Source organism: Suricata suricatta, chromosome 4, assembly GCF_006229205.1.
Source record: "Suricata suricatta isolate VVHF042 chromosome 4, meerkat_22Aug2017_6uvM2_HiC, whole genome shotgun sequence".
NCBI lineage: Eukaryota > Metazoa > Chordata > Mammalia > Carnivora > Herpestidae > Suricata > Suricata suricatta.
Window position 1 is genome coordinate 24954418 of NC_043703.1, and position 14438 is coordinate 24968855.

Genomic DNA, 14438 nt, shown 5'->3' on the forward strand with positions numbered 1-14438 from the left:
ATTTCTTTTTGTTGTCTGATTGCTGATGCCAGAACTTCCAGCACTATGTTGAACAACAGTGGTGAGAGTGGGCACCCCTGTCGTGTTCCTGATCTCAGAGGGAATGCTCTCAGTTTTTCCCCATTGAGGATTATATTAGCTGTGGGTTTTTCATAGACTGCTCTTATAATGTTTAGGTAAGTTCCTTCTATTCCGACTTTCTCAAGGGTTTTTATTAAGAAAGTGTGCTGTATTTATTTTGTCAAATGCTTTTTCTGCATCTATCGACAGGATCATATGGTTTTTATCCTTTCTTTTGTTAATGTGATGAATCACATTGTTGGATTTGTGGATATTGAACCATCCCTGTAACCCAGGAATGAATCTCACTTGATCATGATGGATAATTCTTTTTATATGCTGTTGAATTCGATTTGCTAGTATCTTGTTGAGTATTTTTGCATCTGTATTCATTAAGGATATTGGTCTGTAGTTCTCTTTTTTGGCTGGGTCCCTGTCTGGGAATTATCTTTTAAATAATACAAATATGCATACTATTGTCTGCTGCTTTTATCACTGGTTGCTGTATCTCAAAATGCAGTTATGAGAACAATATATGAATGAATTCACAATAACACCAAACTGGCCAACTCAATTTTACTTTTATTTATTTATTTATTTATTTATTTATTTATTTATTTATGTTTCATTTATTTTTGGGAGAGAGAGACACAGAGTGTGAGCGGGGGAGGGTCAGAGAGAGAGGAAGACACAGAATCCAAAGCAAGCTCCAGGCTTTGAGCTGTCAGCACAGAGGCCCACACGGGGCTCGAACCCACAGACTGTGAGATCACAACCTGAGCTGAAGTTGGCCACTTACCGACTGAGCCACCAAGGCACCTCTATTCATTTATTTTTAAACATCATAAATAAAATTTTTTATTTCTCGCCATTAAATGTTTGATTTTTAAGCAGATTCTTAGACTGGTGGTTCATATCCATCAGCTTGTTCAACTTTAGCACCTGTCTCATCCCCAGTAGTTTTCCCAGAACTACTACCATCACCATGAATCTCCATGAGCTTTTCCAATTCAAACTTAGGCTTTTCCAGCTTTTTTACTTTTCTAACAAAGACATCATGGAGTGATAAATAGAATGACAAGCTTTCTCTATGCCTTTCCCGATGCTGTCTGGAATCAATTTATTGACCACTTCTTTCAAGTCATTTGTCTCTGCCTCTCAGGTTATGATTTCCATCATCTTCTTCTGAATTTGGCAGACCTGTTGGTGCTGAGCATAAGAGGTCTTTCGAATCTGACTGTTGCATTTTTTATTAAAACCAACACAAAAGAGATGAAGCAAATATTTATCAATAGTCTTGAGATCAGCATGAGCTTCAATCATGGTTTGCCATTTTTTGACCATGGAACACATTTTTTCCTAGGTAATATCCATGCCATGGTATATGTTAGGCAGTTTTTTCCCTGAACATCTATCTTCAGTAATCAGCCTGAATATCCTAAATACAATTTCATCATTGTGCAGATCAGTACGGCTTACTTCAATCACATGACCCTGGAAACCATCAGATCCAGTTTGGGTTCCTTGAGTTCTTGTGACTAGTGTTTTTCCAATACTTCTTACATTAAACATTGCTGGTGCTTTTACATCATACCAATCTTTCTTTGAATATGGATTAACCACTTTCTTCTTGGCTCCTTTTTTGGCACCTTTTGTAAGGCATTTGTTCTTACCTACCACCATGGTTCTGCTCAAGGAGCCAAAAGGGCAATTTTGCTTATTTTTAAAGAGACCCTAGCCTTTCAAATAAGTGTATTTTTGTTTATTAGTTTATTTGGTAAATATATAAACAGGAAAAGGGTTTGACATATAGTGAACATAAATGAATACTTTATATATTCATTTAAAATCTATATACGAGATCTTTATATTTTTGTTTAGTCATTGCATTAAAATCAACTCTAGTGTATATACAGATCTACCTATAGTCTAATTTCTCTTTCTAAAATTACTCACTCTAAATAGGCAGCTTATTATTAGCAGCATTATCATTATGTGGAATCAGAAAAGTGAAAGGATAGGATAATATGTGGGTTAGAGACAACTACAAATATGTTTTAAATACAGTAATTAAACAAATGATAGGCATCAATTAAACCATAGGTGACAAAAGAACAAGATAATACACTGCAATAATTTTCAGTGCTGTTGGTTTATAACACTTTTGTGTATCTATTATAGCAAACAAGAATTTTCCAAGTGTGTAATTCTTAAGCAACAGCTTAGGCACTTCTCCAGGAAGTGAGCTGAGCAGATTGTAATGAGTTGTAAAACAAAATCCCTGCTGTAACTAATTTGTACTTAACACTCCTTTCAGGAAAGTAAAATATAGGTTTTTTTTATTTGCAATATAATTGCATATAAAATTCAAGGATAATTGAATTTCATAAAATTGTCAATGTCAGTAAGTTACCAGAACATTTTTTAACATGCATTCAACATGATTCACTTTCAGCAAATAAAAAAGTATTTTGTCAGAGAGTTTCTAACAGGTACATAATGTCATCTATGTGAAATTGTTCTTCCATATTTCATTAAAAGGCATATAAAGACAAAGTCACTGGAATCAGGCCATTAAGTACTTTGCATATTCCAGCATTATGAACAATTTAAAAGGTAGCCCAACATGAAACTACATTGATATTACTAGGGTTCCTGAAACAGCAGGAACCCCAAAATTATAAGGATTGACCTAAAATTAATTTTTTGTAATGACTTTGTTTCATATTAGTATTATGATACTGTTGGCTCATAAAATAAAGTTTCTGCTATATTTTTTTATGTCCTGGTAAATTTTTTGTGATCATGATGCATTTCTTTCATAAATGTATGTGATAGTTCACAAGAAAATTCATAAGAGCCTAGAGTTTCCTTTGTGGAAATAATTTCAATTAAAATGTTAATTTATTTAATAGATATGGGACTATATTTTCTATTTTTATCAGTTTTTTCAGTGACTTCCATTTCATCTAAAATTCCAAATTTATTATCATAATGTTCATGAAATATTATTATGGGAGCTCATTGTCATAAAGTTGTTATTGAAATGCTAGTCTGGGAGTTCAAATGGGGATATTAAGTGTCTGTTAAGTCTTGATTTCTCACTTAATTCCACTCTGCTGAGAGAACATATTTTCATTATTTCAGTCTGTCCTATGGTATTTGTTAAGACTTATTTTATAGTCCAAAGAACAATCAATTTGTGTACTGTTCCATATGAACTTCTGTGAACACGTTATCTTGCTTTTTTTGGTATAGTACTGAATATGCATCCTTTAGATCAATGTTGTTAGTCGTGTGTTTCAAATCTATGTGCTTTGTGGTTATCTGTTTATATGTACAATTACTTACTGGGTGAGATTTATTAAAATCTCATAGTCGTGTATCTGAACTTGTCTTTTTCTTTCTATTTCTTTCAAGTTTTCTTTTTGAAATTTAGGTATGTTAATTAGGTGCATATTTTTATAGCATTGCATCATTGTTGGATATATTCATTGGATTTTTGACTATTATAAAATACACATTTTGTCTGGTATAGCTTTATATGTGTGTGTGTGTGTGTGTGTGTGTATGTGTATATATATATATATATATATATATATATATACATATATATATATATCTTTTTTCCATATATAACTATAGCTATACCAGTTTGCTTTGGGAAAGTTTCATTTGTATGTATATTTTTTCTTCCTATTACTTTCAGTATTTCTCTAACCTTGTATTAGTGCTTTAGTGTGGTATTATAACTGCCTTTCCAGTTATAGCATCTCAATAAAAATTATATTTTTGACACTCACTTCTGTTCACTAGTATTTTAAAATGACGTTTTGTTTCTGTAGTTGATTTATATTTTATCCACTATTTTCATTGCTTTAAGTCCTCCCTTATGGGAAACTGGAATTCTTTTCCACTCTTCAGTCCAATCTGATCTGTACCTATGGCCTACTGTTCCAATAAAATATTTCTACTCTATTGTCACCAGTGATCTCCAGTTTTCAGTCCAAAGGGAACTTTGTAATTCTCATAAAGTCTGATGGTTTACCACTATTTGAAACAATTATCTTTCCTTCATGATAATTTCCTCTTTTGTTTTTCACAACTTGATATCATAGCTTCACATCTACATTTTGGCCACTACTCAATTAACTTTTTATTTTCATTTCACTTTTTCATAATTCTGCAAATCTCCTTCAGAACAATCAAAAGAATCTATTCTTGTGATGATTATGTTAATACATGGTTAATATATTTCACTGTAATACATAGATGGTAATGGCCTTGGCTATTTATACATCACTCTTTATCAGGACCAACTATATAACAAATAAATATCATGTTGATAATATCAAAATTAAGGTGTTCTACCTCAGATTAGATAATTAATTTGATTAGGTCACCTAATTATTAAGTATCATCTGAGATTCTAATCCTTGCTTTAGATTAAATTCAGGACCAAGCTACTCTCAGAATCCTTTTTACAACAACCATAGTACTACAGCCCTAGTATAACCAAAAACAGATGGAACTCTAGGAAAGAAACAAAAGGTGAAAAAGCAGCCTATCAGAAATTAAAATATAAAAAAGTTTGCATAACATATAGAAAAGGGAGGAAGTGAGGACAAATGCACACTTTTTAATCATTTTTTCCCCCAAAATACATCTTGGGTGTAATTATAAATGAAAACGATTACCTATAAGAAGCTACAAGATTCATGGCTATAATTTGAAATGCTCATTAAAAGGTTACATCAGATTGGGTGACAGAATCACTGAATTCTGCAGATAGTTCTTTTTATGGGATCGTCCTGTGAAGTGAAAAGGGAATACCTAAAGATAGAATGTTGATTCATATTTATAATGTGAATAGTTTTATCTAAGTCTTATTGGCATATTTTAAGAAAAACATGATCCTATTGCTGTTTTCTTCTTCAACATCCCTCAAAACACATATTTTAGGAAATTTCAAGAATTAGAATAAATCTTTGTGTTTAGAAATATTTAAAAGTTATTGAAATTCATGTATCAGAAGTTTCATGCCAATTCTAACTGTAAAAATGAAAATCCTTCAGAAATGCTTGATAAAATATTGGAAAATTAGACATAACTAGAAGAGTCATGAATAGTAAAAATCATATGTATGTGTATGTATTTATGTATCATTTTTTCATTTGTTATAATGCTTTTAGCTAAATATTTTCCTGTTAACCTTTCTCTTCTTTCACTTTTACTCTCTTATTCATTCATGCTTCTACATATACACGTTATGCATTTGATGGAAATATTGGAGCATCTTAACTAAGGCTGGCCGGTAAGTTCACCTTTGCTTATACCTAACATTATGATGCCATTGCTAATTTCCAGACCACTTACATTTATGATTGTTTATAAAATACTGAAGAAAGGAATTCTCAATTATGCTATTAGAAATGAACCATAGAAGTTTATGTTGCTCTAGAAATAACACCATCCCAGTTATCACGAGCTTCCTGTTTATTTCAGAAACACTGAGATTTAAATATTAGTACATTTTAAGACTGAATGCACAAACATACAATATGTGTGTTTATTAGTAAAACTAAATGCAATTTTAAAAGCTCTCCTATAAAAATATATGCATATAGCAACATAATGATATTGAAGAAAAATCTTTAGACTGTGAAGGAATATGCTCTAAGACCATCTTTACTATTTATTTTCATGCATTTAACTGTGATGAGACTCAAGCTTCTAAGCTTTGACTCAAACCGGAGAGTGGGACTACTCTGAGGATCTACTGTTTCACAAATATAAAATGCATTAATCATAGATTTTCTTCTTACAGTTACACATTTCCAAATGGGTGCTCTTATCATTTTAAAATTTAATGGTTCAGATAGAATACTGCTGTGAAAGTGTTAATTTAGAAAGGAATAACATGCATAACACACATGCAGAAGAATTAGAATAAGCACTTTTTAAAATAAGGGCTAAAACATACTGCTCATGTCCCAATGATCTCTCAAGTTGAACAATGATTTAGATGCTTTACTTAGTTATCAGGAATCCAAAGTAAAGTTGGCCCACAAATATAAAAAAACAAAACAAACAAACAAACAAAAAAAACCAAAGTAAAGTTGGTCCAGAATTAGGCACCTTCTCCATATCTGGAAATTTTGACTACTTTGTTTTGCTCTTCTGGCCTTTTGCACTTAACATGAGAACAACCTCTGATTTCACTACCTTTGAATATCTTTTTCCCCACTTCTCTACCTGATACACAAGATCTACTTCTTTCTCAAGATTCACTTTTCAGCTTTTTGTGCTAGATAAAATACAAAGGTCAACAAGTCTAACAAATTTTTTAATTGTTTTTATGTGTTTTATTTATTTTTTTTGAGAGACAGAGGGAGACAGTGCGAGCAGGGAAGGGTCAGAGAGAGAGAGGGAGACAGAAACTGAAGCAGGCTCCAGGCTCTGAGCTAGCTGTCAGCACAGAGCCCGACGTGGGGCTCGAACTCATGAACCGTGAGATCATGACCTGAGCTGAAGCTGGACGCTCAACTGACTGACCCACCCAGGCTCCCCAAGTCTAACAAATTTAGACCTAAGGAATGTTAAGTGGGTTCTGATTACCATCATACACGTTAACAGTACAGAAAGAGAAGATAACAGAAGATCTCTCAGAACAGGTTGTGAAGATGAAGACGTTAAGACTGCTTTACACTGGAGTTCTTTACAATGTTAACTCCACTTGCATTTCAATAATATGCACATTTATCATACTATATGGGTGGAGGCTAATATATAAAACGTTGTGTAACAGAGGGAAGGAAGTATTGCTAAATGTTAGATAAACTTTCATTGCCTCTTCTTAAGCTAATAAAAATATTCTCCAGTCTCTCATGTAGTTTAGAAAATCCATATAATTGAAATTGTCCAAAAGAATAAGAGCAGAGGGACTTAAGTCACTTACAGGCTTGGATAATTAGAGTCTGTGTGCCTACTGTGTTCTGTCTCTTTTTCAGTCTATGAAATAGAAGCAGAGTCACATAACAGGAGGAACTCACCTTCCTGAGAAAGCCTCAGAGAACCAACCAAACTTTTCACTGTGGTATGAATGAGAAATTAACTTATACAAAGTCATATTTCCTCTTCACTCTAAAATAAACATACTAAGTCAAAAGTATGCTGCTACAAAAAACACCTTAGGGAAGGAGGTAATGAAAATTAAGACCATCGGGGAAAATCCAACTTTCAATCCTGTAGTACTAATGAAGCAATGTCCACTTAGTTATGCACTACATTTTGAGGTGAAGAAAGATACTTTATTATTATAATATATTTTTATCTTTTAATATAAAGATCCCAGTTCCTTCCTTTTTAATTTTTAAATACTATATCACTTTTTATTCCTCCGAGGGGTCCCTCAAATACTTTCCTCTTCATTGCCACCATCAATATCTGTTCTCAGAAAAATGTCTTGTGAAGTAATTTTTGTGTATAAATGAGATGAATTATCTTCAATCTATTTCATTTAAAAATAAATAGATATATCCACTGTCAATACAATATCAGATACCATTACTGAGAGGGCTATTTTTTCTACAAGAATGATGAAAGACATATTATTTACCCTACTACCTAAATGTCTATATGAATATTCCACACTTAGTAGAGCTGCTTGGGGTTGCTTACTACTTTGTACTACTCAAATACTACTGTACTCCAAGTGACAAAATCCTACTTAGTTCCTTATTCCTGTTGCAATTTTCTAACTTCAACCATTCAAAATGGGAGTTATTTCTACAATATATTTGCATTCTGTCAGTAGGAAAAATGCCTTATGAATTTCACATCAGTTAAAATATATAATTAAAATGCATCATTATAGCCTTAAGGCAAAAATAATGATATGCAAAAAGCTAAAATGGGTAAACCCATGATGAATGAGCAAAGAGTCTTAGGTTCATCACATGCGCCATAGACATCTGCTACAAAATGGAATGGATGAAGGCCCAATTCTAGTCAGTCTATCGCGAGGTTAGACCAACCTGCTGCTGCAGCACCCGTTATCCCGTGTCAGCCATTTCTCCGCAGCGCGGCTGAATGAAACTGCATCTCCCATGTGTATAGCCTGCGAATACTGTTCAGACGGAAACCCTTACAGGATACACAAGTCCAGCCTAAAATGACCGCTCATGCTTTCTCAGCATCATGCGCTTACTCTCTTACCTTCTCTCTTCCTTAGCAACCACGTCAGCCTTTTCATTTCATCCACTATTATCAGGAATCTTTGTTCATTCCATTTTATCCTTAAAAAAAAGAGAGAAAACTTTTGTTTGTATCTCTGTCCTTTCAAATTCATTCTTTGAATGCCATCATGGTAAAATTATTTTTTCAGAAATCTGCCATTCTTCCTCCTCTGATCTTAAAATATTACATGGTCCTCACTCTGCCTTTCTTCTTTCCCAAACTCATCATATTTACTTATCTTTTTTCTCAGTCATTCACCATGTTTTTTTCAACATTTACCTTCATTCATATATTGAATATTTGTGTGTGTGTGTGTGTGTGTGCATGTGAGAGACAGAGAGAGAAAGAGCTCAAGAATTATAAAAATCACAGGGAAAGAGAGGGAGAGACACTCGAGAGAAAACTCTCAGTACACAATAACAAAAATAGTTATATTTTTACACTTAAGACTTAATTTATTATTATTTCATAAATATTGTGAATCAGATATCAATGCATATATATTACTGTATAGGGCAATAAAAACATGAAATCAAATTTTTGTTTAAAAAAAGGTATGGGAATGTTGTTAATACAACTAGTGAAAATATTTTATTACACTATTATTTATTTTATTCAATTTATAATTTTTTAATCTAATTTTATTGTTTAAAGATTTTAAAGATATGCTTTATTTTGTTTCTGAAATAACATAGGGCATCATATATGAGAAAAGGAGGTGAGGAAAGAGGGTAAAACAAAATCATTTTTTCTTTCCTGTTCTAAGAGCTCATTTATGAAGTTTCTGAAGACCCGAGCTCCATGTGGGGCTTGATCCCATGACCGCGAGCCAAAATCAATAACTGGATGCCCAACCAACTGGACTGCCCAGGCACCCCTGTTATTTTCTTAAGTTCTAACAAAAATATTTTTTAAAAGGCATAAATAAGTTTGCTATTACCTACTATGTAGCATCATATATTCAAAACTCATATTAATAGTGAGAAACCCATTTCAAAGCATACATTGATTATTTGAAAATGAAGCACTGTAAGATCGCTAGTTTATATCCATTAGAAACAAGATTCTTATGGGACAAAACGGACTTACCACGGTGTGTACAAAAGAACTAAAGAGAAAAGAAAAGGAAAATAAGAATATTATTTTGTTCTAGCTTTATTATTGACTTAGAATAGGGAAGGCAATACTCTCCAAGATAATAATTGAAGGACAGTCTTTTCATAGGCGTGTACACTTTAATGATTCTCAAGAGGATGAATATCAGATAATAAATAAAGGTATTAAATATAGTTTGCAAATTATTGAGTGAAAATATAAAATTTCAGACAACCTAAGCATAATATATGTTGCATTTAGTCTGCTATGAGCTGACCTGTTATTTGCACAATATATATAATTCATATCAAATATACAGCTAAGGGAGTCATGCAACAATTAAAAGTAAATTGAGGGACGCCTGGTTGGCTCAGTCAGTTAAGCATCAGGGCCATTGGATCAAGCCCCTTGTAGGGCTCTGTGCTGTCAGTACAAAGCCTGTTTGGCATTCTTTCTCTTTCTCTCTCTCTCTCTCTCTCTCTCTCTCTCTCTCTCTCTCCCTTCCTCCCTCCGTCCCCCTCTCATTCTCTCTCTCCTCTATCTCAAATAAATAAACATTAAATTTTTTTAAAAGTAAATTGAAACAAATTCTACTTGTTAATCTGTGCTTCTTAGATACAATATGAGGAGCACACTTTCCTTCACTTCCCTCTTCATTATGGGAGGGTATTGCACTTTTCTTCACCTTTCCTTAAATTTCCCCTTCCAGCCCTACACCATTTTCATTCAGTTCTTCTCCTCTATTCCTTCTGCCACTTAATCACAAAGGCTCAGATATACATATTTCATCATGATTGTCTGAAGCAAAGGAGGAGAAAAATCCAAGACACCAGAAGTTCTTTCAGTAAACATAGCAAACTTATTGACAGCAGTTAACTTAATCTAGGTTTAGAGTCTTTCCATGCCTTTTACTATGTCCGGGAGAGTTGCAACAGTTATATATTTTGAAAAACAAAACAGAACAACAACAACAAAGGAGGATGGAATGAGGAGAACAAGATAGATAGACCAGATGGAAAGCTACATGGGTGATACCGGAAAGAGAAGGTTGCGGGCTGTGAAGAAAGAGGAAGGAGAATGTGCAAGATCACAGTAGTTTGGATTTACATATGTAGGGAATCATCATGGCAGTATTGATCAGGTTTGACAATTGGTTGTGGTGACAGTTACTGACAGAAATCAAAGTAGAGGGTGAGTAAATTTGGAGGAAGAAGTTACAATGCACAGATGAAACAAAGGCTAGAATGGATATGGGAGAGAGAGTTCTTTCATGTGAAATACAGACTTGATAAGTCTATATTTGTATGGAAAAACTTCAGGGGAGAGAGAGAGAGAGAGAGAGGCAGGCAGAGAGATAATTAGGGGAGAGGGTAACTTAAATATAGTTATTACCATAGAGAATGCTATATATATTTTTTTTGCAGTATAAGGTTTAATATAATCACATATAATTCTGTTTAAGCTTATAAAATTATCAAATCAGTATAGACAGTTAAATAACATGTTTGAAATTCCAAGTTATTCATAACAATGTTTCCTTAAAAAAAACCAAAAAAACCACCAAGAGATGTCTATTAATATGAGGCACTACATTCTTGTCCACAAAATTTGCAAATCTAGAAATTCTATGATATCAATACCTGTGAGGCTATTATGAGAAGAGCACTTTCCTGTATTCCTGGTGGCATTGTAAATTGATACAACCTTTATTTGGAAAGCAATTTGACAATGTATTTCAAGAGTCATAAAAATGTTCATACCCTTTAACCTAGTAATTCTACTTCTGGGAATCTATCCTAAGGAAATAATCCAAAATATTAAAAAATGCCATAAGCCTGACAATGTTTATCCCAGTGTAATTTATACTATATAAAAATGGAAACCACTCAAACTGTCGAGAATGTTATATTTTAAAGGTGAGAAGAGAGTTAAGTACAACAAGAATCAGTGTAGGGAATTTTCTCTCTCCCTTTCTCTCTCTCTGTCTCCCTCCCAGCCCTCACCCCTACTACTCCACTTTTTTTGTTTTCTCCCTCTTTCTCTCTTTTCAGCTATTGGGTGTTTTCTATCCATTCCAGGAAGCTTAATCCAGCAATAAGGAAAACAAAAAGTCATGCTGAAGAGCCAGGACCTAAACATTAGGGCAGTCAAATCAGAAATGTAATCAAGTATTTTCATGAACACAATTCAGACAAGATAATGAGGTCCTGAGGGGGAAAAATAATAAAAACAAAATTAAAGTCTTCACTGTTCAAGTACAAAAGCCCAGACAATTATTCCATTTTGCTGTGGCAAAAAAATTGGTTTTTTTTTCCCTTTTACTAGTATCTCATCTTCATGAGTCTGATTTTCGGAAGAAAAATACTAAAGTGAATTTCTTGTTATTGACTGGGAACTCAACAGGGTGTGAACTGATCCTGCTGGTAATACTGCAGCGATTTTCCTGCTCACAAATACCTGTATTTCGGTCTTTTTTTCCTCAGGTAACAGACAACTTCTACTAAAAATTATGTTTCCAGTTTTATGTTTTATAACTTTTATTTTACATAAATATATTCTGCAGAGCACAGAGGTTCTTAAATCTGTTTTGTGTTAATGTCCATATTTCTAGTAGTAAAAATAGGAAAACAAACAATGTTTGTAAGAGCAGGAGAAATTCAAAATAGTCTTACCTTGTATCAAATCACACAAAATTTATAACATGTTCATCATAGGGCATTTTTGAGAATAAAAGAATACTGCTATTAACCATACCAGAACAATTGGTAACACCAAAGAATCTTGTGAACAAAACATTCTTCATCTTTAAAGTAACTAAAAGGCATTACAGTACACAAAACCTCAATTCAACACAATCTGAACAAATCTGATCTGAGGTCTTTCATGTAGGGTTGTCAGATAAAATATGAGAAGTCCAATTAAATTTGAAGCTCAAATAAACAATATATACATTTTTAGATGGGTAAGTCCCAACTACTACATGGGTATATTTATACTAATGGAAGGAAGGAAGGAAGGAAGGAAGGAAGGAAGGAAGGAAGGAAGGAAGGAAGGAAGGAAGGAGGGAAGGAAGGAGGGAAGGAAGGAAAGAAGGAAGGAGAAAGGAAAGGAAAGGAAAGGAAAGAAAAAAGAAAAGAAAAGAGAAAAAAAGGAAAGGAAAGGAAATGAAGACTAGTTAAATGAATGAAATTAAAATTTAACTGGGTTTCTGTATTTTTATTTGCTAAATCTGGCAACTTTACTACAAGAAATCTCAAGAAAATAGCTTGAGTAGATCTAGTCTGTATTCAGATGAAATTGGAACAAGAAACAGTCCATGGCATTTTGTCTACCTTTTAAAAATGGTTTATATCATGAATACTTATAGATATAAGTACTTAGTAAAAAAGTAAAATTTACAACTCATAATAATGGAATTTTCTTCACTGAAAATTCTTCCCTATGTTTTCATTTGTTTTATTATGAATTCCCTGCATTATTGCAATTTTATTAAAATCAGAACTTCAAATCAGAAGTTAGGTTTTACTTATGATAAAAAGCTGGGCAGGAATAGTGAATATTTAATCATTTTATCTGGAATATTCCTTTGCAGAGAAATGTGTCTAAGTTTCCTAGACACTGGGTCTTTTTTATTATTTAAATTATTATGTTTCTTAATAATACAGTGTAAATTGGGTATGGTTATTAAATATTAACTGATTGATCTTAATACTCTGGATTTAGTTGAAGGTCCCATGCTGTTCAAAGTAATACAGTTTCTTTATCTTCTATAAAGAATGTAAGAATCACTTTTAAAAACCTAAAAAAATATAGATAAGGCAGGAAGGAAGGAAAGAAGGAAGGAAATAAATAAATTAATTAATGAAAACAAAGTACAAAGTCAAGTTTTTTGATGTGATATTTTTCACCTTATTCCCCAATTTCCTCATATCTAAAAAAAGATGTACATTTGACCAATACGAAAGGTTTTTATGTCTTGATGGCATACTCTATACTCATTGAACTCAGGTGATTCAGCTGTTTCAATAGGTTTTATCTGAATATCCCAGGATCCTACTCTCCCATAATGTGGAATTCTAGATTGTTCAAAGTGCTAAAATAAACTTAGGAGGAACTCAGTTCTTCCAAATGTACTTTATTTTATTATAAGAGAAAATCTTTGGCTCACAGGGTCTAGTTTTATCAAAATTAATTTACAAATGATTTCAGTTTAGCCTTCCAGAATTAAATAGTGAGTGCACATAAACTGTGATTATGATAAGGAAAGAGGTCACATTATTAAATTATTTGCTTACTATTTCATAGAATGTATCAAGGTAAATACTACCTTGAACTCTGAATGAAATGTGTAAAATTTAATTTTTAAATATATTTAACCATGTAAGCATCAATGTATTTAATTTTTGCAAGTTTAGACAAAAATTTGTTTTATCACAAAATATCTCTTTTGATCAACTTTAATTGCTTTGTGTTAATAAAACTACTAAATTATCATGGAACATCTACAAAGTGTAAATAAGAAATTATTTTGATCTTTCAGTGTTTTTTGGTTTATGTTTTTTTTGAAAGAAGGCTTCACACCTACATGAAATATTTGTCTTATCTGCACAGATAAACAATATTTGCTGCATATTGCATATGTATATTCATCTACTAGGTGTCTGCTGTATTGTAGTAGTGCAAAGAGTTTTTCTGTCCCCAATAAGTTCTGGAAAATTATAGCTGTCCAATATGTTTCTTACTAAAGTAAGTGTTCTTTTCATTCTGTTTAAACTTTGCACAGAATCAGTAGATTAACTATATATATTCTAGCCCCTTTTAAGCCTGCTAAATACTCATGATTCATATTTAAATATCTAGCATATTTATACATATTTCTATACATATTTATGCACCTATCAAGAACTGTTGGTGTTTTACTCCAAATTTACTTAATCCAGTTGTACTTATTTTATTTACAAGATATTAATATATATAACAATATTTCTAGAAAAATAATATATATTTTGGAAAGACATGATCAAGGAGTTTGGGAAGATGATGGA

General features: G+C 32.6%; 1 pseudogene; it reads right to left on the minus strand.

Annotated features, from left to right (window-relative positions):
• Positions 1-958: 958 nt before the first annotated feature.
• Positions 959-1743, minus strand: LOC115290469 (annotated as a pseudogene).
• Between the last annotated feature and the right edge of the window lie 12695 nt (positions 1744-14438).